This window comes from Mus musculus, chromosome 3, assembly GCF_000001635.26.
Source record: "Mus musculus strain C57BL/6J chromosome 3, GRCm38.p6 C57BL/6J".
NCBI lineage: Eukaryota > Metazoa > Chordata > Mammalia > Rodentia > Muridae > Mus > Mus musculus.
The window spans coordinates 116178398-116204480 of NC_000069.6; the positions used below are offsets into that span (position 1 = coordinate 116178398).

The 26083-nt window shown below is 41.5% G+C and overlaps 1 long non-coding RNA gene across 2 annotated transcripts; it reads left to right on the forward strand.

Moving 5' to 3' along the window:
- The first annotated feature begins 19799 nt into the window (after positions 1 to 19799).
- On the forward strand, positions 19800 to 25193 carry Gm31651. Of its 2 annotated transcripts, XR_375977.2 has the most exons (4): positions 19800 to 19968; positions 21982 to 22109; positions 23147 to 23322; positions 24032 to 25193. It is a non-coding gene; the product is annotated as a predicted gene, 31651 (long non-coding RNA). The 2 variants fall into 2 exon arrangements; XR_375976.2 differs by lacking the exons at positions 19800 to 19968; positions 21982 to 22109 and adding an exon at positions 22693 to 22919.
- The last annotated feature ends 890 nt before the right edge of the window (positions 25194 to 26083 follow it).

Consider the following 26083-nt stretch of genomic DNA (forward strand, 5'->3'; position numbering starts at 1 on the left):
TGGTGTCTCTTCACAGCAATAAAATCCTAAGACACTGTTCTAATTTGCATCCCCACCAACAATGTGTGAGAGTTGTTAAACTGTGTCATTGGGAATAACCATACATATGAGATTCATTGTAGTCTAGATGGATAGGTCTCTGATGACTAAGAGTGTTTAGCATTTTCTCATGGGTTTGCCCATCCTTTGGGGGTCTACTTACTATCTCACTTTCCTTCAGTTGCTACAGTTTGCATTTCACTGACACTGCTCTTACCAAGGACATGATGTAAAATCTACCAGCTACCTTTTAGCTCTTTGTTTGCTTTTCTTGAGTATTTAATGCCCCCAAGTGCCCCTCTTAGAAGCTCACTCCCCTCTTGTATGAACCCCTGCTTTTGTTTATCCTTCTAGCAGCACAGCTGCACTTCTTTGTATTGTTTCCTTGGCCCAGTCCCTTAGAGAGTGGAATCTCTCATCTCCTTGGGGTTTTGTTGTAGGTTCTACTTACAAGCTTAGATGCTAACAAAGCTTTAATTGCCATCTATGTGCAGATAATTTTTAAATCTTTATCTCTCTTCTCATCTATCTCTGGCCAGAGACACACAGAGCTATCAGCAGCCTTGTGGAAATATATCATAGTCAAGGAAGATAAATCTTATGAGCTCAAAATTATATGTGCGTGTATATCTTGAGTTGCCCCTATCGATGAATGACATCAATCATGTTGGCCAAGTCCCACATCCGACCAACTTCTGCATGTGCCTAAATCATCACATCTGATTAATATTCCTATTATCTAAATCTACTCCACACCCACTTCCCTTCCTATCATGGTTACTGTTAACTTTTAGTTTTGGTCTGAATTACTGCCTCCAACGGGCTCTCTTCTTTCCTATCTAAAGACAGAGTTAACTTAAGAGTCTGATCAAATTTTCTGTCTTCCTGGATAAAAGCATACCAATGTCTGTTTGACCTACCACCAATTCAGTTCCTTAACTGTGGTATTACAGATGTCACGTGAACTGGTCAGAAAGATGTTTTGTTTTGTTTTGTTTTGTTTTGTTTTGTTTTGTTTTAATAAAGGAATTTTTGAGCCAGTTCTTAAATAGTTGGTGCTTACAATTAGGTTTAACGAGAAAACTCACCCCATGAGAACAATAGATGCCCCTACAATTGTTCTAGCACTTTTTTCTGATCTGACCTCAACTCCCCAGACTGTGCTCTTCAGCCAATTTTCTCTGCACCCATTGATGGTGGTAATGTCCTCTCCAACTAGCTTTCCTATTTATCCTCTAGGAATTTAAATGTCTCCTGAGGAGACATTGGATAGTCTTCCTTAAATAGGCTAATATATTTCTTCTGTGTGTCCCTACATCCAATCTTCCATAAGAGCGTGCAAAAACTGAGAGCTTGTTATTTGCTAACAGTGTAAAAAGATTTGAAGTAGCCGGATGTGATGGCACACGCCTTTAATCCCAGCACTCGGGAGGCAGAGGCAGGCAGATTTCTGAGTTCGAGGCCAGCCTAGTCCACAAAGTGAGTTCCAGGAGAGCCAGGGCTATACAGAGAAACCCTGTCTCTCTCTCTCTCACACACACACACACACACACACACACACACACACACACACACACACAAACACACACACACACAAAGATTTGAAGTGCAGAACCTCAGTTCATCCCCACTGTGATTGTGAAAGATAGTTACTGTCTTAGATGAAGAAAGGTGATGTTGGAGCAGTTACCATTTATATAGTCACTAACAGAGCATTTATCAAAGCCTGCTATATGAGTACATGGGGCTCTCTGTTTGTCTGAATGATGGATCTCTGAGTTCCGGGAAACTCAGTGCTGCCTTTGGCATCTAGTTCTTATCGAACTACCTGACACATGGTAGGTGTTCAGCATAGATGCATATGGAACTGGGTCATTTTAAGCCAGTAAAATAACTGTTTGCCAATTCTAAATAAGAACACTCATAGCTGCACTCATCATATTAATATCTGTAAACTCTCCAGAGTTACAAATAATGCTAACAAGGAGCTTATCCACTCATCTCCATAAACAGCTGGTACAGGAATCCTTTCTCGGGAAGCAGAAATTAGGAAAGCACCCTCTATCCAGCCTCAACATTTCCACATACCCTCAAGTCTTAGGAGCTGAGACTCCTGCATCAAAAGCTCTGGCTTCTTGGGGTTCGATGAGAAGTCCAAGCTTTTTTGATGGAGTTTTGTTTGGAAGTTGTGATTTCTCCATGGCCACTACTGAGACCCAGGTGACCTTTTCTCATGATTCCAAAGCAGCAGCCAAAAACCAGCATTTTGAAACTGAATCTGGGACAAAGGTTATAAACCGGAGGCCTCACAGTGTTCTCGACAACAATGTCGGTTATAGTGAGGCTTACAAGATCAGTGAAATGAAAGAAGTGCTATCCTGTAAAGGATGTACCCAAGTTGGAACAGCCCTCATTCAGAAACTAAATGACTACTTCCTAACTGGCCTGGCCTTTTGACAAAAGTGACTAACGTCTCCAACACCCTAGGGATCCTGCTCATCACTAGCTTCCTCCGTGCTCCTCTCCTGTTGATTGTGTTGCCCCCTTTAATGGTGCTGAAATGTCCTAAACGGCAGGCATGGGAACACATGCAGTCTGAAACCTAGAGCTGCTTCACTTCAACCAAGAACAAGAAGCCACACCCCCCACCCCCACCCCAGAAAAAGTTCTGTTAAAAAATGTCTTCTTCCAATTTAGCCAATTAAAACTTGCTTTGTTTAATAGTGGCATTTAAATTAAGACATCTAAAATGACTACTAGTACAATTACTTTACCAGAAGAAAAAAAAAAAGCAATATGAAAATACTATTTTAAGAAACGTAAAGTAGGGTTGGAGAGATCAGTGGTTAAGAGCACTGACTGCTCTTCCAGAGGTCCTGAGTTCCATTCCCAACAACCACATGGCGGCTCACAACCATCTGTAATGGGATCTGATACCCTCTTCTGGTGCATCTGAAGACAGCTACAGTGTACTCATATACATAAAATAAATAAATCTTTTTTAAAAAGAAAGTTTAAAAAAAGACAAGAAAAGTGCTGAGGCTGTAGTTCAGATAGGAGAACACAACACGCACACAATACACACACACACACACACACACATAACACATACACAACATACACACAAAGCCTTGCATTCAGTCTCCTCTACTGAATAAACCAGACTCAATGACATATGCCTGTCAATCATATTTTATATTCAACCACCTCAGAGACAAGATGAAGCATTTCAAGACTCTTACATGTCTTCCTTGTGCTTGTACTAGATAATGTCCTCTAGAAACAACTATTATTCTCTCACCACAGGTTTACCCGTCCTTGAGCTTTATCTGGTGTTAATACTTTCTTGTCTAGTTTATTTCATTGATGTCTGTGTCTGCGATGCCCACCCACGTTACTGTATATCATGGTAGCTTGCTCCTCTGGACTATTAGTATTATTCTACTATTGGTGAGTAATTGTGCTGGTTTCATCTTTGTTTATTATGTTGGGGATGAAGAGATGGACCAGAGGTTACAAGAACTGGCTACTCTTCCAGAGGACATGGATTCGATTCCCAGCACCCACCTGGCAGCTCACAACCATCTGCAACTCCATTTCCGGGGGAGCTGACATCCGCACTCATACATACATGCAGGCAAAACACCAAAGCACATACAATAAAGAAGAATGAAGTTTCTGTGAGCATTCCTGTATATTTTTGAGGATGAAATTTCATTAAGAATGTATGTGCTATAGAAGAGGCTATATTCAGAATGTTTATTTCGTTTATTTAAGAGAGAACTCCACATAAAACCAGAGACACTGAAAATTATAGAGGAAAAAGTAGGGAAAAGCCTCGAAGATATGGGTACAGGGGAAAAATTCCTGAATAGAACAGCAATGGCTTGTGCTGTAAGATCAAGAATCGATAAATGGGACCTCATAAAATTGCAAAGCTTCTGCAAAGCAAAAGACACCGTCAATAAGACAAAAAGGCCACCAACAGATTGGGAAAGGATCTTTACCTATCCCAAATTGGATAGGGGACTAATATCCAATATATATAAAGAACTCAAGAAGGTGGACTCCAGAAAATCAAATAACCCCATTAAAAAATGGGGCTCAGAGCTGAACAAAGAATTCTCACCTGAGGAATACCGAATGGCAGAGAAACACCTGAAAAAATGTTCAACATCCTTAATCATCAGGGAAATGCAAATCAAAACAACCCTGAGATTCCACCTCACACCAGTCAGAATAGCTAATATCAAAAACTCAGGTGACAGCAGATGCTGGCGTGGATGTGGAGAAAGGGGAACACTCCTCCATTGTTGGTGGGATTGCAAGCTTGTACAACCACTCTGGAAATCAGTCTGGCGATTCCTCAGAAAATTAGACATAGTATTACTGGAGGATCCCGAAATACCTCTCCTGGGCATATATCCAGAAGATGTCCCAACCGGTAAGAAGAACACATGCTCCACTATGTTCATAGCAGCCTTGTTTATAATAGCCAGTAGCTGGAAAGAACCCAGATGCCCCTCAACAGAGGAATGGATACAGAAAATGTGGTACATTTACACAATGGAATACTACTCAGCTATTTAAAAAAATGAATTTATGAAATTCCTAGGCAAATGGATGGACCTGGAGGGTATCATCCTGAGTGAAGTAACCCAATCACAAAGGAACTCGCACAATATGTACTCACTGATAAGTGGATAATAGCCCAGAAACTTAGGATACCCAAGATATAAGATACAACTTGCCAAAGGCATGAAATTCAAGAAGAACGAAGACCAAAGTGTGGACACTTTACCCTTTCCTAGAAATGGGAACAAAACACCCATAGAAGGAGTTACAGAGACAAAATTTGGAGCTGTGATGAAAGGATGGACCATCTAGTGACTGCCATATGCAGGGATCCATCCCATAATCAGCTTCCAAATGCTGACACCATTGCATACACTAGCAAGATTTCGCTGAAAGGACCCAGTTATAGCTCTCTCTTGTGAGACTATGCCGGGGCCTAGCAAACACAGAAGTGGATGATCACAGTCAGCTATTGGATGGGTCACACGGCCCCTAATGGAGGAGCTAGAGAAATTACCCAAGGAGCTATCGGGAACTGCAACCCTATAGGTGGAACAACAATATGAACTAACCAGTACCCGGGAGCTCTTGTCTTTAGCTGCATATGTATCAAAAGATGGCCTAGTCAGCCATCACTGCAAAGAGAGGCCCATTGGACTTGCAAACTTTATATGCCCCAGTACAGGGGAACGCCAGGGCCAAAAAGGGGGAGTGGGTGGGTAGGGAATTGGGGGTTGGGTATGGGGGACCTTTGGGATAGCATTGAAAATGTAAATGAGGAAAATACCTAATTAAAAAAAAGAGTTTGATTAAAAGGATTATCTTCAATGGGCGTCTTGACATTCCTTTATTTATGCATGCAATTGATCAAGTTGATCAGGTGTGCTTTGAAGTAAGGAGTGCTTGGATAAGGCTAGAAGGAACTAGAACTCTATCATTAACCTACTGTCTGTTAGTTTAGGAGCTGCATTTATGAAATGTATTGGAGACTGAGGAAATGTCAGTCCTAATAAACTGGTCATTAGAAATGCTGGGAACACTCACGGGGCTGTAGCTGGATGCAATTATAACACCTCTGATGTAAGCCACAGCTATTCACAGACCGCAGGTGGTTACTATAGAGATCTTTTCACATGGAAGTAAACTGAGCACTGACCTGCCTTTCCCATCAGCCACTCGGGGATGTAAACCTTCTATTTGGGCATCACTGGTGAAGAGAAAAAAGAAAGGTTTTGGTTTGGTTTGGTTTGGTTTGGTTTGGTTTGGTTTGGTTTGGTTTGGTTTGGTGGGTTTTTTGTTGTTGTTGTTGTTTTGTTTTTTTGTTTGTTTTTTTTGTTTGTTTGTTTTTTTATTGTTGCCTCTGAATAAAGAGTTTCTTGCCATCCCTGGAGTTTTTCCTCAGTTTCACTTCAGGTCTGTGTTCGGAGAACAAATCTTGTGCCAAGTACAAGTTAATTTTTTTTAACTTGCTCATCCCTTGGGGAAGTTGCAGTCTATCAACTTCCTCCACATGGCAGAACTGCTTCATTCCCTTGATGCTTCCCTGCCCCTCCCCCTGCCTCCCCACCATCACCCACACGTGATTTGTGTGTGGCTTTCTCTGTCTTTTCCTCCTTTACAAAACACTTCTCTATAAAATCCCATTGATCAAACAGGTCTTCTCACATCGCACTGGCACTAGATCAGTTGTACAAGGCTTATCTTGAGGCTTGGTCTAGACTTTAAAAGAATCCTGGGAATAGTTCCAGGGTTTTTTGATTAACTGGGCAGTACTGGAAATCCAGGGTGATTTCTCTATTTTTCAGCGAGTTACGGTATTTGTCATTGGTCCCTTATATCAGAGTGTGTTGCTCAGAATTAGGACAGGATGCGACCATTTGGATCCTCAGGCTGTTCTCATTGAGGTCACTTCACCTTCCTTTTTGAAGCCACTTTAGATTTCTTATAAATGAGCAAATGAATCTGAGAACCTTTCTGCAAAATTCTGTCACATCCTTATCATAAGAATAACACCGGCCCCTTTTCTTTTCCAGTAGCCTTAACTTGTCAAAATCTTCTCAAATCTTGGGTATGTTTTTGTAAGAAAACAAAAAAAGAACTACAAATATCAGATTTTCTAACTACAGGATGAACGTAACATTTACAAGTTACTGGACATTTCAGTTTCATTTCTGCAGCTCTGATAAGAATACCCGGACGAAAATGCAATTTAGGAGAGAAAGGGTTTAATTTAGTTCACAATTCCAAGTTATAGTCCATCATAACCCCCAAAATAATAATAATAGAAGTCAAAGCAGCAGGAAATTGAAGCAGCTAGTCAAAGCGGATCCATAGCCAAGGACGGAGAAAACTGACTGTGCACATGCTCGGTGCTCAGAGAGCTTTCTGTTCTCTTACACAGTTCAGGGCCCAAAACCAGGAAATGTTGCAACCGCCTATGAGTCCGAGTCTTCTCAGATCAACCAAGGCAACCAAGACATTCCCCTATATACATATTCCCATGTGCCCACAAGCTAACTTGATCTAAATAATCCTTCACTGAGACATTTGCGAGGTAATTCTAGGTTGTACCAAGTTGACAGTTAAAACCAACCTATGACACTAGCTATTCAAGGGTTCCCCCTCCCATATTGATCAAATTCACCAGATGAATTTTTTCAATTTTCATATTTTTACAGGAGTGGCATAAACATAACAAACGTATCATCTTAACCATTTTAGTTTTATATTTTAGTGATCTGAAATAGATTCATGATGTTGTACAACCATCACCAGCATTCATCTATAGAATTTTTCCCCTGCAACTCTATATGAACTAAACAATAACTTCTCTTCTCTTCCTTCCTATCTGGGGCCACTGTCATTCTTTCTGTCCCTATGAATCTGAGCTCTCTCTGGCACTTCCAAAGGGGAGTCACACCGTATTTGTCTTTTTGTGACTGTCTTATTTCACTTACCATAATGTCCTCAAGGTTTATCCATGTTTCCTATGCTAGAATGTCCTTCTTTGTTATTGCTGAGTGATATCTAATTATAAATACCATTTTGCATATTCCTTTACCCATCAATGGACACAAAATTGCCTATGTGATTTAGCTATCATGACTGGTACTTCTGTGAACACCTGTGTGTCAAAATCCCTCTTTCCGAACCAAATTTCAACTTGTGATATATGTTATATAATGGAATTGTCAAATGATGGGGTAATTTTTTTATTTAATCTGGAGCCTGCTAAACTGTTTTCCACAGTAAATTTACTATTCATGTTTCCAACGTTAGCATAAAAGTTTCCAATTACTCCCATCAATAGTTAGGATTTCCTGTTTATTTTGTAGTGGCCATTCTACTGCATAATCATAGAATTATTTTTTTACAATAACCTTTTAGTAAAAATGATTGATTATTCCTGTGTGAGTTGAGAATGCTAACCTGCTGACTGAGTGTAGCTCACTTATCAAATGGTTAGGATCAACTTCTTTCCTTCTGCCTGATTCCACATCCCTATACAGGAGAATCTTAGCTATCTGCTTCAACCAATAGATAGTGGCAATGGTGAGACTGTGTCAGGTCCAGACTTTATTTTTGTGAGGACTTGGACTTCCTCCTTCCTGGAGCCTTTGATGCTATGTCAGAGATGTGAGTCACTTTGCTAGAAAGAATAACCAAGTGCAAGGAAACTAAGTGTCAGATAAGAATCCTCACATAGCTATATATGATTACAAATGCATGAAGACCCTAGGTAAAAGGGCTCAGTCAACTCCCAACACTAAAAGAGACAACAGTAAAGGGCTCTAAGCCACAAGTCATTGTTAAAATTACAGTATAGAGCTGAGACAAATGGGTCCCCAAATAAGGCAACAATCCAGATCCCCAAACTCCGAGGCAATCAGTGTTTACCTCTCTACATTCAGCCTGTTGACTTTTCTTCATACTTATCTGGAGTTCAGTAATGAATGTGGATTACTAGTGTTAAACTTGGGTATACTAGATGTGTGTCTGTATATATATCCCCAGTGTGTTTGTAAATTTATACTACATATTACATGATTTATATATAAGTGCATCTGGCACATTGCTTCAGGATTACAGAATTAATGATGGGGAATCCCAGTGGAGATTACCCAATTTCACATATCAGTGATTTACTAAGCAACAGGGATGCATGACTGATGTGTGCTTGTTCTTGTTCTTCGAGAGGATGCTAACAGAGGACGTTCGGTATTTTTGGTGGGCTCTTTGGCTTCTCAGAGAAGATCTACTGCATGGCGATATATTACTTGGCTTCCAGGAGAATTTTATTTTCTGTCATGGCTAAGAGAGCAATCCAGCAGCAAGTGCTTGAACTATCAAAGCTCCCTAAAGACACAACTTGCTTAATGACTATCTAATAAGTCTTCATGGTTAGTCTTCCTGACTGTATCCAGACTTGAGTAACTAGATCTTTGATCTGCTTATTTTGTTGGGAAAAGAATAGGCAAATATAGATTATAAATCAGAATGTCATTTTTACGTTTGCTTGTAGATCATCTTCTAATCCTGTGTTATAGGTATGTTGCTTCCTGATGCTCTACAGCACAGCAACTGCTCCTTAACCCACAATCCAAGTAACATCATGGTTCTCACCCTTCTCTATCTTATGTTGCAATCTACCATGACGCTAAAGTCATTTAGCTGTGCAGTGTAAAGTGTTCAATTGAATAGAAAAGTGTATATGTGAAATATAGCTACTGGCAAAAAATATTAGAGCCATAAATAGAATACTTCATCTCTGATGCTATCATTGCACTTAAACACTTGTCTTCTCTTGCCTGCATTACTGTGACAGCCCCCTCACTGGTCACTGGTTTAGGCTAACCAAAGATTCTTTCCATGGTCCATTTCTGCAGAGCAGCCACGGCAATTCTTGAAACACAAATTCTGCTCAGAACTCACCCAGGACAGCAAAAGAGATTGCTCAGTGGTTAAGTGTAGCTGCAACTTTTGCAGAGAACCAAGATGTGGTCCCTAGCACCTACATCAGGCAGCCTCTGAAGGCATCTTCACACATGTGATAGACACATCCCCACACACAGAAATAGATATAAAGAAAATATATCTTTAGAAATGATTTCCCAACGCTGAGGATCAAATAATTTAAGATTCCACATGATCTCTCCAACTTGATGCCTACTGTTCTCCACACCTCTTACTCCCACCACAGTGACTTCCTGCGCCTCTTAAAACATGCCTAGTTTATCATAGTTGAAGCTCTCACCATTCTCTCTGGGATGGGCTTCCTCCAGACCACTTGGATCTATTTGTTGCCTTGTCATCATAGAGCTGTTGAGACCTGCCACAAAATGGAGTGGTCCTGGCGCCTTTATACTTTATTACTTTCACTCACTTTGTTTTTATTGTATTCTTTACTACCAGATGCCACTATTTTCTACTCTTTCCATATCTTCCTCTCTTCATATTTCCTCCCCACACCAACCTGTTTTCAGCCAACATTGGTTCCTTTCATAGCTTGGCAGTGTTTGCTCTGTCTTGGTCACACTTGTCACATCCCGAGTTCTCATTTTACTACATCCCTCTTTGACGCTCTAAGAAGACCCACAAATGTCTCAAGCATCTCTCTGATCCAGTCTTCAACACACTTCCAAAACCTCCAGTTGTTTGCCTGCTGCTTAGATGCTAATCTCCTTAGTTTAGCGTATACAGGGCTACAGTATCACTTGCTGTGGAGCCTCATCCTCCACCAAAATGGACTTTCACGCTCTTTGATCTTCTCACTCAACTTAAAATGTTTCCATTCATATTTTCCTCAGTTGCTTCTTGCAAAATATTATTCTTAAATTCCCAATGTAAAGAATATGTATTCTCTTAAGCCTGGTATGTCAAAGCCCAGTTGAAGATGGCCCTTATTCCTCTTACCTTCATAGCAAGTTACTTGAATCACATGACTAAAAATTCATATGTATCAACAATATTTCAATCTGGTAAAAATGAGACCTTTTTCTAAGATGTAATGGTTTTCTTATTTTCAAATATTTACTGCCTTCCTTCCTCACAGAAAGATTGGACCTATCGCCCTTCACAACAGGTGGCTATGTGGCTAGCTTTGATCAATAAATTTGAGCAGAAGTTATATGTGTTCCTTATTACCAAAGCACCGTATCATGAAGCTATTGTGAGGAATTATAACCAAAGATCTAGTCAGTGTCAGGAAACAAAACCAGACACTAGAGTCAGAAGTTTGAAGAAAGCAATGTTATTGTTCTTTTTGCTATGCCTCACAAATAGAAGGCCTGAGCAATGTGTTTAAAAAGCAAATATAAAGAGCAGCCAGTCAATATTATTTGATATGTCTGTCTTAATAAAATCATTTGATGGGCCACATCAGTGGAGGCAAAATGATCCAGGATGAACTACAGTAGGGCTTATGAACTTGTGAGTGGGCATTCACTTTAACTTGATCCCATGGTGAAAGCAATCCTACCCATTGACGCTGGCACCTTCAACGCCTTAATCATTTCTGGTTAGTCATGTGGATTTTCATATGACTAACTGCCCTTGGCAGGCAACTTAAGCAAGTTTATTTCACAGTCAGCAGCCAAGGGCTTCCTATTTTCAGTTTTACCCTCAATGGGAACCAGCCATCCAGCTGAGCATTCAAGACCTGTTCTTTAGAGTTCACTAGGACCAAGAGAACTCAGTCCACAGGCCAGTGGACTGTGTACAAGTCTTCTCAAAACAACCACCTTTAATAACCTGGACCAGAGTTTATAGAGAACAAATTTCCCTCTTTAGCTCTGATACATATCTCTAGGGTGATTTGAGTGTCAAACGCCCTCTTCCTGGGTCCATAAATCATAAACTCAGGATTTACTTAAGTAGCTTAGTCATATGCTAAATATTACAGACAGGAAAGATCTGAGCACCAGAGGATGGGAAGGCCGGGGTGAACTCTTGCCCGGCCTTTCCCCTCATCTAGACTGAGCAACAGAACAAAGTAGTCTACCTGGTTACATGATCGGCAACTCTGAAATTCAGAGACTCTATACAAGTGTACAGATTCCCAAAGTTGTTTTTCTCTGTAAAACACATATCCTGCTCTCACTTGGACAACTTTTACGATGACAGACTGTGAAACTGAGGCCCTTCACTTCAGAATATACCTGCAGGGATTTCTTAAGTAAGCAAGCAGCTTTCGAAACCTCATCTGCTTCTAGCTCAGTCCAAGTGACCCATGCTCTAGTAACATCTTCTGATGATAGCCCCAGTATCAGTGCTTCTGAGTGCCCCTTCCCCTCCTAAATAGAGACGATTCTTTTAAAATAAATAAATAAATAAATAAATAAATAAATAAATAAATAAATAAATAAATTGAACAGGCCAAGCCTGATAAGTCTAGATAGAATCCAAGAGGAGATTAACTTCATGCCCTCCACAGTTTAAACATGGTCATTGTCTGACTTATTGACATAGAAATTGTATGCCATAGTTTTCAGTTATAGGAGAGCCACCTGGCAAGCTGTCACAAGTTGTGTTCATGTGAAAGTCACTCTAGTGGATACAGAATGCAGCCAGTATGTGTTCTCTCCCTAAGGATTCTCACTGAGTTCATTCCGGCTCTTGCTTTGAATATGTCTTCAATAAATTCCATTTACTTGATTTGCTTGTTGAATGTTGTGTTCTCTATGTTTATTGTGTCTCACAGTAATCCAAGAGGCCATGTGTACAACAGCAACAAAATAAAATTATGGACAATTGGAAGGAAGAAAAGTGCCAAGACCTTCAGCATTGCACAGCCATTCTCCAGGTCTGGGCATGTTAAGCAAATGGGACATCTCCATCAGCTAGAAAATATTCCTTCAGGCCATGACAAAGTTGTGAAATTCTAATTACTGGCCCAGATTCTTTCCTGGCTAAGCTCCCATAACTGCCCCCGAGGAGAGCCCACACTGGAAACCAGCTGTCTTATGTTGCCCAGTTTCTCTCTTTGTTCACTAGTTGGAGGGAGAAAAACCAACCAAGCCAGAAACCCACTCAAGCTTCAGATTCTCTTGTACTTAGTTTGACCTCCTCCTTCCTCACAATCTGAGAACGCTGAGGACTAGCAACCACTGCCCCCTATAAAGAGATTTTTATACTCTTTTCACTTTCATTCTGCATTTCAATACTTAAAAGCATAAGACTCGTTGTGTGTTGCTTTGGGGTTTGCAAGGAGGAAAGTAAAGGGCAAAAGATAAGTGACGTTTCAGTGCTAAGAAGTAATCAGCAAAGTGAGAGGTGAGACCTGAGAGCCCCACCCTTCTCCATCTTGCCCTTCCCAGTGGCATCAAGGCCTTGGATGCAACATATAAACATCTGCTGAAAGGATGTTCGATAAGGAAAAGGCAGCTGCTCCACTGTCAACGGAGGAAACAGAAACTCTTGTCTGAAGCAGATCCAGCCTCGGAGGATGTCTTCCTCTAACAATGTTATCCTCGTAATGAGGTGCTGGATTCCTCATACTGAGGAGCCCAGATGTCTTTCTCTGGCTTCATAAGATTAAGTTCTGCACATGCAATTGACTCACAAGGCTAGAAACGTCAATTATTTCATAAGCTCAAACAGAAAGGGAAAAAACGTAATGTGTGTGATCTCCCTCCATGATGAGACAGAGGAAGGAAAATGATCACATGGAGGACTAATGTGTGTGTGTTATTATTTATGCCACGTTTCTGTCGATCCTACCCCATTCCAGTTCTATACTAACCTGATAGGAATGCTGGGCAGAGATTACAGTCTCCATTTTACGTCTGAAAAGTAGAAAGCCCCAAGAGTTGAAAGCTTCAAGCTACAATCTTGACAAGCCCCAGGCCAGAGCCCAGCTCTGCTCTTCCTAGCTGAGAATCAGTATTCCTCACCTGTCAGTCATTAGTTAGCTCTATGGCCTTTAGATTTCTGTATAGAGTGTTACTTTTCTTTAGAGGATATGCACTGTCTTTCCACCTGAAAAAACTCAGAAGACAGGGCTATGTCATATTCTCTGATCCTTTATATCTAAACAAAGTTTCTGTTGAAATGTAGAAACTCCATGATATTTAATAGCATCATATTATTTTAATAGATACTATTTGCTTTTCCAATGTATTAACTGGGTCCCAATTTTACACCTGAACAAGGATGACCTTTCTTTCTTAATGAATGCTACCTCCATTTAGTCTGAGTAAACTTATTTTCTTTGTCTGGAAAGGGTCTTGCTATGTAGCCCAGGCTACAAAGCACAAACTTTGTATCTTTACTCAAGCTCTGGCTTTTAACTTCAATATTTCCTATTCATCATTTACAATGTCCAAGTTGAGTAACTGTCAATTTTTGATCAAAGTGAACAATTAGTTTAAATGTTAAGCTAAAAACAGAGTCATTGCAAAATAACAAACTAGACAAGTAAAGCCAAACAATCCACTTCAGAGAGGATGGATAGCAACTGAAGCAGACAGTATGAGCTGCAACTGCAAGGAACACAGGTACACAGGGCCTTCTGTGGAATGACCACCGAGTGGAGGAGGAGGTGTGGCGACCAGTGGCATGCTGTTCTCAGAGCAGTATGGAAAGGCATCCTCTTTTAACATACGAAGGAACTGAAGAACATCTACTACAGGCTAGACTTCTGTACTCTCTGCTTAGAGTTCGCTCACCTGCCATGAGTCATCTTCATCCTTGAGATTCTGGGGAGTGCGTGCTATGATGTGTGGTGGATTGAATAGGAGTGACCCCCATAACAGAATATATTTGAATGTTTGATTACCAAGACGTGAAACTACTTGAAAGAATTAGAAGGATTAGAAGGTGTGGTCTTGTTGGAGTAGGTATGTCTCTGTTGAAGTAGATTTGGCCTCGTTAGAATAAGTATGTCACTGGGAGTGGTCTTTGAGGTTTCAAAAGCCCACACCAGGCCCTGAGTGAGTCTGTCTCTCTCTCTCTCTCTCTCTCTCTCTCTCTCTCTCTCTCTCTCTCTCCCTCTCCCTTCCCCCCTCTCTCTCTGTCTGTCTCTGTCTCTGTCTCTGTCTCTCTCTCTCTCTCTCTCTGTGTGTGTGTGTGTGTGTGTATGTGTGTGTGTGTGTGTGTGTGTGTATCAGGATATAACTCTCAACTACCTATCCAGAGCATACCAAACTTGCCATATCTACTGCCATGCTCCCTGTCACAATGACAATGGACTAATACTCAGAAACCATAACCAAGCCTCAATTAAATGCTTTTCTTGATATGAGTTACCACGATTACGGAGTCTCTTAATCACAGCAATGATTAAGCTGACACATTGCAAAATCTACAGCCTTCAAGTTGGAGAATCAATCCTTCCTGGATGAGCACATCTCGGGGAAGAAACCAATGAGCCAGAGTGCAGAGCTCTGCTTGGATAACAAAAAGTTTGGTTTTTTTTTTTTTTTAAGTTTAACAGAGCAAAACTAGATTTAGAAAGCAAAACTGAAATCTATTTGATAACCTTCAGGAAGGAGACTTCAAAGCAGAGATTTAATTGGAAATTGCAGCTACTTGGCTCATTTTGAAAGATAATTCATTCATTGAGAATTAAATATTGCTGGTTATTTGGCTCTTGTTTCTACTGTTATATGTCTGCAATACATTTCCTGACCTTTCCACAGACTTTGTTCCGATCTTTGGTAGAGAAGGAATTTAATGATTGTGTGTCTTGGGGATTGTATTTGCAGCTCTCTTTAAGTTCCTTACATCTCATCTCAAAGTCCCGCAATTCTTAAACTTTTACACTCACAACCCTTCCTACCCAAGAAAGTCTCACATGACGCTGGCCAAATAAGTGGATAAAATAGGTATATAAATAATTTACAGACTATAAGTTATAAGCAGATTAATTTTAAAACAATTCCTTGATATTCATTTACTGACTATTAAAGATAGAAACAAATTTGCACAGATATGTTTATCTAACATAATACAATCCAAAGATATACTAATTTGATACATGCTGAAGAACCATGGTAGGAAATACTAAAAGTTTTTTTATTATAATTAAGCCATTGCATTTCCATAAGAGCAGAAAGCTCTGTGTCCAGTAAAAAAAACTGCAGTGCAGAGCACTCAGTAGCTGCGGTGTGTCAGGCATTCTTTGTCCTGATGCACAGAGTGATGGCGTGCTCACTGCAAAGTTCATGCGTTTGCTAAAGACTTCAGTAAAGCCCAACAATGCAACATGGACAAGCTCTACCAGAAACCCACTGGCCTTCTTGCACATTTGATGCTTAATTATTTTAGGTCATTACACGATCAGGATAATTTTATCGTTGCCAAAATTTTCATATCTATCCTCAGGTTGTGTTACTTGATCTTATATGAGTTCCCACGGGTTAAGAAGTGTCGTATCAACATTTAAGTTTGAACAGTCTAAGAAGTCTGTCTGAAATATTTGTCCAGTGTAGTGAATGGGGTGTGTGTGTGTGTGTGTGTGTGTCCAGATGTATGTATGTGTGTGCATGTATATAAAGTTCTCATCCCATTGGTGAACCTGATACACAAAAGTCACTCAAAAATATTCATTGAGAAATCACTCAAAAATATTCATTGAGAAATTGAGTGAACACATTCCCATATATCTAATAATAAAACATATTACTTCAGGTTTTATATGTGGGACTCCTTCCAAGGCAGAAACATTTGTATCCTATGTAACATTTACAAAGGGCTAATTCCTCCTGTAAAGTTGTAAAGGAGATCCTATTGTCACTTATGAGGACTCAGAGCTGACGTGGCCCATGGGGGCCCAGTCCTACTGGCTCGGAGCCTGCAGTGTAAGCTTCAACTCCAACATCTGGGCACAGCTGTTGGAAACAAACATTTGTCTACTGGTCACACATGATGCCTAGTCTTTAGTAAGTGGACTGCTGCCATCTTTTCTGAGTAACAGGACTATAGTTCAACTTTTGTCTTGTCCATTGAGTTCTCTGAGTCATAAGCCAGACAATTCCAGGGTACACTCCGTAAGCCAATTTCTTTGGCATGAACTGTAGCCAGACCAGAGCTATTTCCTGGATGGGGAAGGCAGCTTGTTTGCTTTGTTCTTTTGGCTTGATTAGAGCCTCAAAATTTCCCAAGGAATTTCACATGACACCGCCAGCCCCAGGTGAGTGTCACCTCCTTTAGTGACACTCAATATGACAGCGGGCTTAAGATTTATTTTCACTACTATCTCTACAACTCACAAACATTTGGGAAGGAAAGAAACTAAAAATGACTAGCCTCTCCCTCAGCTGAGCATCTTTGGCAGAAGTGTTGTCCGTGGGATTCTGGCCTCCTCATTCTCTGTTCCCCAGTGCATGCATCCCCATACTGGAGATGCTTTCTTCACTGCTCTATTTCATTTAGAAAAGCACTTTGTTCTATTTTGGGAATATTATTGGAATCTCATGCTTCCCTTACCCATTGTTGTACAATAAACCACTTCAAAATTTTAGTGAGTTGAAAGAATAAGCTGTTTTTTTAAGAGTTCTTGAATTGACCACGGCAAGCTTTGTGAGTCTTGATTAGAGTCTCTTCTATAGTTTCTGTCAAATGTCATCTGCGGTCTCTTGGACCTGGATATCCAGGATGGCTTACCCACACAGATGGCTATCAGTGCCACTGAGTAGAAGCTCGGCTGAGCTTCTCTTTCTACACAAATTTCTCCTCACGGCTTGAGCTTCTCATAGCAAGATACGTGAGCTATAAGAAATAGTGTCCACTAAAGAGACCCAGGCAGAAGCTGCAAGGGACTCGTCACAGAGTCAACATCTTCAGAATTCTACTGGTTAACCATACATGAGAGAGTCAGCACAGATTTGACAAGTTCAACCATACAGCAGGGCGACAGGGAGGGATAGCTCATTATGGCCCATTTCTGAAGTCTAACCCAGTCTAATTATTTAATTAGAGAGACTCAGACCACATTCAGATTGGGAGCCTAACTGAAGAACAACTGATAGGTAAATAATGGCTTATAGTGTAAAGAGTGTCAAACACTATTTACATAAAAGAAATATGCCAGAAACAAAGTATGGGATACAACAAAAGTAAGATGAAGAGAGACCCATGCACACCAGCACCCAAAGGCAACGGAATGATGGAGAGCGCGGATGTGGGGCTGCAGATACAGAAATAACCATGACAAGTACACTCAGACCAGCCAAATTTCAATCAAAGGAAACAGTCCACTGTGGCAAATGTTCTGGAAAGACAGTTGTGTAGAGCATGAAAAGTATTTCCACTGGATTTAACAATCAACTGGTCATGTGTGACCTTGGTAGGGAGAGGCTTAAGGAGCAGGAAAAGCAAAGCCGAAAATGATAGGGCGGTGACTAGTATCTAAGAAAGACAGGGCAAAGAGAACCATCAGACAGAGAGCTGAAGAAGGCCTTACGTATTGAGCTGCCCAGGGAAGGGGCTTTATTTCTCAGATTGCTTGCATGTGCAGGTGGGCAGAGAGGCTCTGCCATTTGCTTTCTCACTACTCGTTGCTGTCCTGCACAGAGGTAGCACGCAGGCTGACACATGAGAACGAGTGAGTGTGTACATGGAGTTGAAAGGACCATGACCTTGGCTGGGATAGCAGCAAGGGTGGGAGCAAGTAGGGAGCACGTTTGGTTCATTAAGGAAGAGACTGGAGAGGAGCAGACAGGTGGGGGAAGTGATGTGCTTGGTACAGGAGTGAGCTGTGAGAGTCAAGGAAGCTTGGTCCTTCTTGGCTTGTGCTCTGTTTGAGTTTGTATTTCTTACAGTAGAGTCACTGGAGAGATGTAAACAAGAGAATGGCATGATTTTCTCTCTCTTTCAAAACTAAGCATGCATCAACCCAGCGATTCTCCTCCCAGGCATTTACCCCCCCAAAATGAAGGTATGTGTTCCTAATCTCCACACTGGGAGATGGTGAGCTATCAGTGGATCAGAGTGCTTGCAGCACTAGCAGAAGTCTGTGAGCTCAGATCCTAGGCCACATAAAAAACCAGATATAGCTACAACTCAGACACTGCAGGGCAAGCTGATACAGAGGGAGCAGTGGAGCTTGCTGACTGCTAAACTAAGTGAAAGACGGTGATCTCCACGTTCAGTGAGAGTCTCCACTTAAAAGTATAAAGTGGAGAACAATAGATAAGGAGCCCAGACATTTTCTAGCCTCTGAATACACAGGGGCATGCACACTTGCATGCAAACACATATATATGCAGAGAACACATACATACACACATATGCACACACACCAAATAGTCATGTAAACTGTTGTCATAATAACCACAAATGGAAAGGTCTTCTTATCCACCAATAAATGAGTAAACATAACAGACTATTACTCAGCAATTAAAAAAAAAAGAAGAAGAATTTTACTGGCTATGGATGACTATAGTTTGTATGGTTGGATTTATGATATTCTATGACAGGAGAAACTATTTTAGGCTAGAAAAAAAAATAGAATGCTTTATGGTGGGAATGAAGTTGAGGCTTGTCTAGGGCAGTGGTTCTCAACCTGTAGGCTGCAACCCTCAAAGGGGTTGAGTGTCAGATATCTTGCATATCAAATGTTTATATTACAATTTACCACAGTAACAAAATTATGGTTATGAAGTAGCAATGAAATATTGTTATGGTTGGGGGATCGCCACACCCGAGGAACTGTACTAAATGTCACAGCGTGAGGAAGGTTGAGAAGCACCGGGAGGCAGAAGGGAACTGGTTAGAGATGGCAGTATGTTCTTATTAAGGGCTGGCGTCACACAGGTGCCAAAAGTTAACAAGTATAAACGATACTCCATCTTAGCCAAAAATCCAATAACAAACAGAAACATATGGCTAAAACTTTCATTAGAAGGAAGAGTACACAAATTCGGGGTGCAGTTAATAACTGTGAATGTTGTAGTGCTTAAAAAGAGAGCACCAGTGCCTGTAATTTCTTTAAAGTGTACTAAAGTTGAGGCTGAGGGATGACTAAATATGGGGCCAAATGGCTGGACAGGAAGGTAAGACGAGCCAAAGTTAAACATTACTCAAGAGGTGTGTTAATGTTCTCCATACAAGTGTTTCAACTACTTTGAGCTTGAAGATTTTCATAATGAAATGTCGAAGGTGGTTCTGGTCTGCTTAGCTGTAACAACTTGACACTAGAACTCCCCTAGGGTTCTGAGGGGAGATGTGCAATTGAATGTAATCTGTGGGGGGTTGTCCTGATTCTTAACTGATGCAGAAGGACCCAGCCCACCACGGCCAGCATCATCTCAAAGCCAGCACTGTTACTGGCAGTTGGTCCTGGACTTCAAAAGAAAACTAGCTGAAAGGCAGCAAAGAATGTTCCTCCATAATTTCTGCTGCACTTCCTTGGCTGTGAGTGTATTCCCTGGTCAGAGGTAACGCTGTGTGGAATAGCTATCAGACAGGCCTTCAAGTCCCTGCTTGAGTTCCTGCCCTGAATTCCCTCAATGATGGAGTAAACCTGGAAGAATAAATCAAAAACTCTTCTCCTCTCCTCTCCTCTCCTCTCCTCTCCTCTCCTCTCCTCTCCTCTCCTCTCCTCTCCTCTCCTCTCCTCTCCTCTGTGGCTTTGCTCATGGTGTTTGTCACAGCAACTGAATGAAACTAAAGCAGGCAGAAAGGCCAAACTGGCCTCTCCATTTGTAATTGACTTCAGCGACTACTGGAAATCAGGAGGTGAGAGAAAACTGTCTCAGCAGCCAAAGCAGAGTGTCTTCAGTGTGCAGGGTACTGCCAGGGACAGAGGCAGTGAGAGTGGCTTCAGGGGGCAATGGACAGGTTCTGCATTTATGTTGGAAGTAGAGATGATAAGGCTTCTTGATGGGTTGTATTAGTTTATAAATAAAATGACAAGTTTGGTGTGGTGCTGCGGTTTGTAATCCCAGTTCTCTGGAAGCAGAGGCAAGAGGTGAACATATAAGAATCCAACAAAGTGGACTATTGTGAATTTTTCCTACTGGAAGCCCAATGGTATCTTTTGTTAATATGGAGATTATCAAATTTATAGGATCAAACATTAGTTTTACTTCGTTATTATGGGGACTAAAACATGTATGTGCTGTTCACATGGTAAACAGTAAATTAAAAATAAAATTGTAGCTCAGTGGATTTAAAACCTTCAAACTATTTGTAAGTAGGTTTAGAATAGCATATGGTTAGTGTTATTTATTTCTTTTTAACTATTACAGGTAGGGCAGCAGAGGCATAACTATCACACTCTCAGTATAACAGTACATTTCACCTTAAAAATGAGGTAAGGTCAAAGCTGTCAAGGTGGCTCAGTGCTTGCCACTAAACTTGATGACCTGAGTTCAGGCTCCAGAATGCACATGATGGAAGGAGAGAGCTGACTCCATACATTGCCCTCTGATTGCCATACATATGCCATGTCACGTACCCATGTTTGTATGTGCGCATGTGTGGACACACATGATAAATAGACCAGAAATCATCTAAAAAGTTTAAAGAACAAAATTAACTCAACCCTTCCCTCTGGTAATGCCACTTCCAAATCACCTTAAATTCTATTTTTTAAGGGGCTGGAGAGGTCGCTCCGTTGGAAGAGTGTTTGACTAGCATGTAATAAGCCCAGGATTTGATCGTCAGCAAAGCATGAACAAGAGCACTGTGGCACACAATAGGAGGGAGAGGCAGGCTGGTCTGAGACTTAAGGTCATTCTCGGCTGCATAATGTGTGTGAGTCTAGCCTATGCTTCAGCAGATCCTGCCCCAAGACAGAGAAGAAGGGAGCAGAGTTCCATCCCTGTAAAATAGCTCACTTGATATTTGATAACTGTTGCAGACAACTGTCTTCTTTTTATCTGCTGGTTTCATTTTCCTATTTGAATTTGTTTAAACATCGTGCATGCTCTAATAACTTGGCCTGGACTCTCACTCCTTAATAGTCTTAATATAAGGTACGATTTTATTTATGTCTTTCTGACAAAGGGTTCAGACCCCTGGAGGCCTCTGTTAACACAGTACTCTCAGATGTAAGATTTTTAACACAAATTCCCAACCCCTTGTTAGACTCCTGGTTTCTTCATCAGGCACAGCACAGAGAGAAGCTCTAGATTAACGATATAGGCAGGAAAGTTGGGGGAGAAATGAAAACCTGTCACCCGTGTCATTATTTCCGCATTAAGCCTGAAGGAGTAGGAGAGGTGTCACTCTCAGCGTCTCTGCGGTTGCCTGAGCTGCATCAGTGTCTGCAGCTGCATGATACAGTCATCAGAGCTCTCTGAAGCACTCACCTCCCCCCCCCCCCCACCTGTGCACCTCTCTCCGTGGAAACAAGGCAATGTTTGTTCAAGCTCAATGGAAAATAGTAGCAAGCGTGATCTCACTTTGCTTTTTCTTTTTAAGGTAACAGCTGATCGCTGGCTTGAGCACTTGGCAAAGAACGAGGTGCCACCCCGAGCTCTGAGCATTTCATTGAACCTTCATAGCAACGGTCCTAGGAGGTGGCAGCTATTATTATCTGCATTTTACAGGTAAAGTATCTGACGCTCTGAGGTTACAGCATCTGCCCAACTAGCAAGAAAGAACTGGAGTTCAAAAGGAAGTCAGGCCATTGACACAAAACGGCCTGTCCTGCCCTTGGTCTCACTGATACTTCATGGAGCATGAGGAAGACCAGTGGAGCCCCTTGAATCTTCCACAGCTGTGCAACCCCATGGCTTCTCCTCTCCTATGGGGAGCATTCGAATCAGTAGCTCAGTCCAGAGGCATCCGTAGCCAGTGTTGCAAGCCAGGCCTCAAGGCCTCCTATCTCCAATGTGCCAGAAGCATGCCTGTCACCAAGGAAAGTTTTACCTTTAAAGATGAAGCAGGATATGAATGCACTTTTTAGAAGAAATGGCTTAAATCCACAGTAAGTTATCTGCCACTTGTGTGGAGCCCCATCTGGGTATGATCTGGCTGAAAGGAACTTGAGAAAAAAAGAGAAAGAACAGCTAGGTCTAAATAGAAAAAGGCTGGACCAGGAAAGGGGTTTACAAACACAGGTGTGGATGGAAGTCAATCAGAACCTACCAAATTTCTGACTATCCATTGGTCCATACCCATAGAACCCCAACCTACTCCTCCCCATTTGAAGGCGAACACCAAAACCCAGATCCCACCTGGCATCCTGGAATCCTGGCTTCCTGTGATATGAGTGGTTGCTCACACTGAAATGCTTCACACGATGACTGATGTCAACCATTACTTCTCTGGTGCTCTTGCTAGGACCATGCTTTGCTGGGCACCAAGGAAAGAGCAATCCTCCCACCTAGCCCAGAACATGAAAACCTCAGCCGAAGGTGAGCTGCTCTGCCCAATGGTCCATTCAAACATTATCCAAGGGTCCCACAGAGTCAGGGGCTATTGATTCTCTGAGAGGCTTTAAGAGCTGACAGGGAAATTAAAAGTGTCAAGCTTTGTCTAGCAATATAAGAGTAATCTTATTACATATTTTAAGGCATAAAAATCAAGTGAATGCCAATAAGATATTTGTAAAAGTTTATTTGATGTCTGTCTTCCACCTTAGAGCCTAGTTAAAGGTAACTCAGCCCAAGAACTGCTCCAGCCCCGATGCACAAGGCCTGCCACTGAAGGGCCCGTCATGGTGTGGAACGATGAACGAAATGCGTATTTGTTACTGGAAGCGCATTCTGACCTCCTCTCAGCTCCTGAGACCTTGTGTGTTCAGTCAGAAGAATTCAGGTAAGACCCAAGGCACTCAGAAGGTGGACTTTATTATGGAGTAAAGTGGGGTACCTTTAAGTGATAGGAGTTGGTAGTGTTCAAAAGGAGCCACTGTGGAGGAAAGGGTGTGAGAACTGACAATAGTCAGAGAGACCATTGTGCTAACCCACATTCTGAGGGAGACTTTATACTAGGAAGAGACAGCTTTCATGAAGGGGACATCCAGTCCAGGTGATCAGCAAGTGTCCTTAGATTAGCTCTATAAGGGAGGAAACAGTGTCGTGTTTGTTACAAGGGAACCTGCTAGATTATCATCTTAGGATCTTTTCAGTAGTTTAGAATGTCATGTCTCTACCCAGGGCCAGAAATGCAACTCACATCCTATTCTTTGGCCCTAAATCATACAACAGGCCATATTTTAAAGAATTTAAAAGCAGGAAAATCTATACAAATTTATTTCCTATGTTCCTTAATGGACTTTAACAAAGTCCAGCTCCCTCTGCCTTCCTCCACGTTGTATGCTATTTTAAATGTTAAGTAGCCGCAGCTCTTACACTGCCTCCATTTTTTTCACATGGCATTTCAGACTCTAATAAGAGGCAGCCATGATAGATTCCTCTTCACTAAAATGACTGTGTTACCAGGGAAACAGGAGACAAGGTCCAGAGTTAATGATGAGGGAGGGGTCCAACTTCAGTGACCTAAAAGCTCGCTCTTTTTTAACTAGCTACGTACCACGTGGACCTTCTTTTTTAACATAGTAAAGTGTGAAGGGGAGAGAAGAGATGTCTCTGAATAAAGAAGCAAACATCAAGGAGGCAAGCTGAACAATCTTCTAAAGAGGTGGAGACTGGTAGCCCCGGGGCTGAATCGCTCTGAGCTGGATAGGAAGGAGTGCGCCTACTCACTGGAACTCAGCTTCATTCTGAAGGAAAGCACAATCTCTCCCCTACACAGGTATCCAGTAGTCCTGGTGTGGCCCTGATTGGCAGGAGAGGTGTATGTGGGTGGGTACATTCTATTCAATTCAGGACGTTCACCCAGCATCCTGCACACAGGTAGCCAGAGTCTACACCCAAGAGTGAGGTAGGCCATTGCACAGCTCCAGAGCCACCATTTATAGGTGTACAGCTACTTTCGAGAGCCTCACAAATACCCTTCGAGTTGTATATGACCCCTAGCTTTATAGACTAACCCACTGAATTAGTAAACAGCTCAATGGGTAAAGGATGCTATATTCCTTTCTCACTGTATCAATTGCATTGTCTCGGTTTTGTTTCCTTCATCCTGAATTCATCTGCCTCCAGTCTCCTACTTAGCAGGAGCCATCTTAGCATGGAGGATGAGTCTCTCTGTGAGTAGCCCCCAGATTGTCCTGCTCGGTGTCATCTCTTGGGATTCCCACTTCTGTTCTGGGGCCCAGCCATATCATCAAATTCACAGTGTCATTTCTCCTGGTGTAGATGTGCACACATTGTTCCTATAACCATAAATAGTGGTCAAGTATTTTGTGGATACTCCTTTATTGGAATTTGTCTCGTGGTTTTTTTTTTATCATCATCACCACCACACTGATCAATGAATTGCCATACTGTTCATCTAAAGTTGAGGATAAATTATACTAACATGTTTTATCAAAATTAATAGAGATCTGGCTGAAGTAGCATTTGCATCTTCTCTACTGTCAGACCACCATCTCTCCTCTCTGTCCTCCCTACTGTGTTCTTTGGAAGGACAGCATCATCATAGTTCATAACCAATAGATAGAGTGTATGTCCCGCCTCCTTAAAAGGGGACATCTATTCAAGTTATTAAAATCAAAATTTGAAAGCATTTATGTCCTCTTAAAAACCAGTTTTCGCCAGGCGTGGTGGCGCATGCCTTTAGTCCCAGCATTCGGGAAGCAGAGGCAGGTGGATTTCTGAGTTCGAGGCCAGCCTGGTCTACAGAGTGAGTTCCAGGACAGCCAGGGCTACACAGAGAAACCCTGTCTTGAAAAAACAAACAAACAAACAAAAAACAAACAAAAAAACCCAAAAAACCCAGTTTCACTCACAGTAGACCTCTTTGACTTCCTTAGTCAATAAAACTAGTGTCAAAAAAGAAAGTATTTCATTCTGTTTTTACATTTCTTTGGGAGAACTTACCTTACATCTGAATTTTTCTGTTATATTTTAAACATGCAGTTGGTAGTCTTTCTCTACTATCTACAGAAAATAAGGAATGTCTGTTTTGTGTAAGGATGAACATAGCCTTGAAAGATTAGTAAGCACTGAACACTGGTGTGGTCATGCAAGACCATGTGCGTTACATGTCTGCCTAGGAAAGGTATAAAAGAAGTTTGATCTGATCATATGAGGACAGTTCACCTTCAAGGGTGTGTTCTTCAACTCCCTCAGGCCCCATTCCAGCAGGAGTTAATGTTTGATAGTCACAATCCAAGCAAGGACAATGGCTTTTCTCTACAGTGCCTTCAACGTCTGTCCTTTAGTTAATATAAACACAGAGTTTGGCTTTGCCTAGCACTGATTCAGCAAGACTTTAGATTAACCATCGTTTGATTAAAAAAAAAATACTGTGTTTATAAAGTCTATGTGTTGTAAAAAACAGAGCAGCCTACTACAAACAAAAGAAAGTGTCCCACCCACTGAAATCAGTCGGGCAAGAATGCAGCCAGCCTCATCCAGCTGATAACAAGCTTGGTCTGGTGGTTTCACTGCATTCTGGGGACCTCTTTCCCAGGTTTATTTGGGTATGGGTACAGCTTCACCCAAGATCC